This window comes from Suricata suricatta, chromosome 12 (assembly GCF_006229205.1).
Source record: "Suricata suricatta isolate VVHF042 chromosome 12, meerkat_22Aug2017_6uvM2_HiC, whole genome shotgun sequence".
Taxonomy (NCBI): Eukaryota; Metazoa; Chordata; class Mammalia; order Carnivora; family Herpestidae; genus Suricata; species Suricata suricatta.
Genome location: NC_043711.1, coordinates 70,909,354 through 70,914,315, shown reverse-complemented (window position 1 = coordinate 70,914,315; position 4,962 = coordinate 70,909,354). Strand labels below are relative to the sequence as shown.

The following is a 4,962-nucleotide window of genomic DNA, read 5'->3' as shown; positions in this document are numbered from 1 at the left end:
AAGTATATTGTAGTATAGAGGTGGAATTTAAGGAAAGGTATTAAGCAGGCTGTGTTTTAGCTTATGGGCAAATAATAAATTGTATCATTTATCTTGAATGTATCATAGATAAGCTGCTATATAACGATTGCCACTTCAGATAGCTGTGAAATTAGGTGATTAACTAGTTGTTACTTAACCTTCTAATTTCTGTATAAGTCTAATTACATGAAATAGAAGTTGGGGTTTTGATTTATTACTTTGCTTTTTTGTTTGGAGTGTCATTGTAACTACTGTATTGTAAATGATGGAAAATAATTGCATATGTTAAAAAAATGTTTATACCAATTGACCCAGTAATTCTAATTCCAGGAATATATTCTAAAGAATGAAAAGATTCTAACATGTATATAACACTGTCAAAGAGTTAACATAAAAGAATGTTTATTATGGTGGAAGCATAGAAGCAATGTAAATGTACAATTATGAAATAATTAAATAAATTATGAAATATTAAAAAATAAAACAAAATAAAATAAAATAATAAAAATAACAGTAAAAAATAAATGAAGTTGCTTTTACAACACCAAAGACTTAATCATCCATTTCCTATAAAAAAAAAACCCACTGAGATATCACCTCACACCAGTCAGAGTGGCTAAAATGAACAAGTCAGGAGACTGTAGAGGCTGGGGAGGATGTGGAGAAATGGGAACCCTACTACACTGTTGGTAGGAATGTAAACTGGTGCAGTCACTCTGGAAAACAGTGTGGAGGTTCCTCAAAAAATTAACAACAGAACTCCCCTATGACCCAGCAATAGCATGGCTAGGAATTCACCCAAGGGATACAGAAGTGCTGATGTGTAGGGGCACATGTACTCCAATGTTCATAGCAGCATTTTCAACAATAGCCAAATCATGGAAGGAGCCTACATGTCCATCAACTGATGAATAGATCAAGAAGATATGGTATATCTATACAATGGAATACTACATGGCAATGAGAAAAATGAAATCTGGCCATTCATGGCAACATGGATCGAACCTGAGGGTCTTATGCTATGTGAAATAAGTCAGGCAGAGAAAGACTGATACCATATGTTTTCAGTTTTAAGTGGAATAGGAGAAACTTAACAGAGGACCATGGGGGAGGGGAAGGGGAAAATAGTTGGGGAGAGGAAGGGAGGAAAACCATAAGAGACTCTTGAATACTGAGAACAAACTGAGGGCTGGTAGGGGTGTGGGAAAGGGATGACGGACATGGAGGAGGGCACTTGTTGGGATGAGCACTGGGTGTTATGTAGAAACCAACTTGACTTTTTTTTTCTTTTTTAGAGTTTATTGTCAGTTCTGCTTGATTCTGAAGTTTATATTCTTTCTACTATTTCAAGCAGTGATTTTTGCTTGGGTTTTAGGATTAAGAGGTTATGAAGCTAGTTTATCATTTGGAAAATATTCTGAGACTTTTGGCTGAGACATATGATGACTTTTTTTTAAATTCCTAAAGTTGGTACAATATTATGGGATAAGGAAACAATGACAATGCTTCCCTTTCTTCAATTTGTATAGATATTCTAAAGCAATATAAATTAAGACCACAAAATATTAAGGAAATGAGCAATTCATTTTCAGCATCCAGTGTATAGACTTAAAGATATATATCAACTGCCAACATATATTTTCATGTTTTATTTCTGAAATATGCTTTCTATTTCAAAATATTCATTAGCTTACTTGCAATAAATCTTCACTTAAAGAAATGGGGAGACATTAGCTTTTGTAAAGTCAGATGTTTTTGTTAGCTTCAATTTTCTGGATGGCATATTTGTCTCATCTTCAGGGCTACCTCATATTGATAAGCCTATCTTGGTCATAGGCTAAATCTGTACTTGGTACAGAAGGAGGGTGGCCATCCATGAGTCACATACTTCTATTTCTGCTCTTAACACTTACTGCATTTTGTTTTGTCCTTGTAGGTGTGTAGAGAAAGCATATTTACTCTGATTATACTTACTTTCTTCTTAGAGAATAGTCCACAATTCAGTAAAATATAGGAGCATGGAATTAGACATTCCTGGAATAGAAATTTAAATATACTTTTTATTTGTGTGGCAAAGCAGTATGACAATGTCTGTAGTAAGCAAGATAGCTGAAACACATTTCTACCCTAAGAAATGGAAGTTTAAAGATAGACAGCCATGGTGTTACCTTAGGACAACTGTGGTATAACCAAGAGATTTAGTTGATATTGGGTAAACAATGGTACCCCATCCCCATTTAAATGTTAAAAATTGATGTTATCTGAGAATCAAGTCTAAAGTCCTTTCACTTCCATGATCTGCTGCCACCTTTGTGCTTAAATTTCCTTCCTTTAAATCCACTGTTGGTTGGGCAGTCTTATATGTATTTGTGAACTTGTACTCATAAGTTATGATACACTTGAATCCCTCTTCTAGCTGCTTATCTGCTTACCTGTCTCTCAATGGGGTAAGATGGGTGGTTAACTACCATTGTGATCCTTCTCTGGACATTCTGTCATCATAACCAGCTTAACCCTATGTAGATACAGCTTAACCCTGTGTATATACAGAGCATACAATGCATTATGTCATTGTTTTTCCTTATATATAAATCCATTGGAAATGCAGCCTTACCACTCTGTGTTATTGTCTCTCATTCCTCATGTTTAGTTTTGCCCTTTTGTTCTTGAAGCTGTTGCTTCCTTAGCTGCCTGAGGATTGCTAGGTTAGTGATAAATTCTACCCAGTTAAGCCACATGTGTAATTTCCTCCATCACTTTCTAATAGAGCCCACTCCTTTCTGGCTTTCTCCTTCCTTTACCAGTTCAGAAGGTTAAGGCCCTGAAGCCCAGCCCCACAATCTTGTATCAATCCTAGGGATCTACTAGGCTTTCCATCATTTCATCTAAGCAGTGTTTATGCTTGCCTTCCACATTGGCAGATTTGAGAATGTCCACCATTGAAGATCCATCTTACATAGCCACAAAACAAACTAAGACCTGTGGTGTCTCTCTGGTGTGTGGATGACTCTGGAAACCATTCGGGTATTAAACTGTGGGCAGTATGCCTGTCAGGCCCTAAAACCTTTTGGGAAGTGCCTGCTTTGTCCCAATTAAAAGTGTTTTTGTTCTGTTCACAAACGGGGCTACTTGCTGAAGCTCTTCTTTCATCAGTTAATTTTGTTAAACATTATTGCACTTAACTAATCCTCTCTCTGACAACTCCTGGCCAACAGAATTACAAGTTAAAACTATGGAAACAATATGCATTTTAATGATTATACTCCTAAGATGTTTTCAATAAAAGAGACAGCATCTACTTTGCCAAGTGGGTGTTGTGACCTTCCTGAGGTTTGGCTAGTTAGCATCCTGCCAATGAAAACACATACTGTCCTCCAGTCCTCTTATGGGCATCCTTTGCCTCTGATGGAGCCTCCTCCATTATCATGTTTGGCCTCCAGAGAAGTCAGACTGAAATGCTTTGGTTCAAGGTGTGTATCTGTGTATATTAATAATGTCTAAGAAACTTTTTCCTTGCTAAGCTTTGACTTCTTCCATCCTTCCCTTGAGAATAATTATATTAGATAGTACTTACTGAGCATTTACTGTGTACCAGGCACTGGGCTAAATGCTTTACCCAGACTATCACATTTAGCCCTCAGACCATGGCATGAGGTAGGTACTGGTCTTTTCCCCCCTGTTTTATAGATGAGAAACTAAAGTGCAGGGAAGTTAGGTGACATTCCCAAGGTCACACAGGTGGTGGCTGATAGATCTGGGATTTGAATGTACTTAACTGCTACAGCAGACTATCTCCTGAGGTTGGTGACTAAAGCACAAGAAAACAGAGAAGCAAAACAATAGTTAACTAGAAGCAAAGGTTTGATTATGTGAGTTTGGTTTTGCAGACAAAGAAGCACATTTTTTGAGAGATGAAAAATGATATTTCTTCTGTTTCTACCTTTAATAAGATTTATAAAAAATTCATTTTATACAGAGTGCCTGACATTGCCACAGTGCTAGACCTTTAGGCAGCCCAGATGACTCTTGTTTTTCCTTAGCAGCAGTGACTTTTTGGTTGTCTGATTCAGCTATGCTCTTTTTCCCCTTAAAGATTTACAATCTGTTTTCATGAGGCTCTTCTTTCTTTCATGCCTTGTATGTTTAGACTTGTCCAGTTTGGAGGGGGTCAATATCAGAGAAATTAGTTCCCTTGAACCACTTTAAAGATTCCTTTTGATGAGATACAATGGACAGGGATTATTGCTAAAATCCTTAGCTTGGGGTGGCTGCATGTGAATTGATTTATTTACAAGCACAAATAGATGTCTTTACATTAGGCTATCAAAGGTAGGAGGCTGTATGTTGTGATCTCCACCAGGAGAAGGGAAGGGAAAGTTGATATGGAGCAGGCAGGCATTCCTGGATCTAACTTCTTGTTGGATGGATTTGAAACAGTTTCCCCTTCGCTATCCAGGGAATGTATCTGAAATCTATTAGCATTTCTGGCATGGCCTATGACAAACTGGGCAACTGTATTCAGTTCGGAGACCCTTTAGATCTTGCAATAGGATACCTGGGAAGCATCTCACAGAACACTGATGCCTTTTAGAGACATTATCAGGGCTGCCTGTGATGCTGAAATCACCATTGGTATTCATGGCAAAAAGAGTGCAGCATTGTCATTGGTCCAGATCACCTTACAGAAGAGTATTATTTCTCCTTCCATAGCCATCCACTAGACACTCACACAGGAGAACTTCACCATTTGAGCTGCAGAGAGGAACTTTGAAGTTAGGTGACCTCAATAAGCTTGCCTGAACCAGGAAAAGGCGGAGCTATTCTCAAGATAAGAGAGAGAATCAGAAGTTTGCGAAGATCAAGACACAAAGGAGCCAACTGAGAACTAGGCTTTATAGTCATTGAAAAATATAGTGTTTGTCTGTCTAGATGGCAGCTAGA

The 4,962-nt window shown here is 37.7% G+C and overlaps 1 long non-coding RNA gene across 1 annotated transcript in view; it reads right to left on the bottom strand.

The window, feature by feature from the left end:
• Positions 1–2,254, bottom strand: part of LOC115273124 — a 10,295-nt gene extending 8,041 nt beyond the window's left edge. Inside the window, exons 1-2 of the long non-coding RNA XR_003900701.1 lie at positions 2,190–2,254; positions 1,996–2,055 (exon numbers count right to left, since the gene is read on the bottom strand). This is a non-coding gene — a long non-coding RNA (uncharacterized LOC115273124). The remainder of the gene's footprint in view (positions 1–1,995; positions 2,056–2,189) is intronic.
• Positions 2,255–4,962: the final 2,708 nt, after the last annotated feature.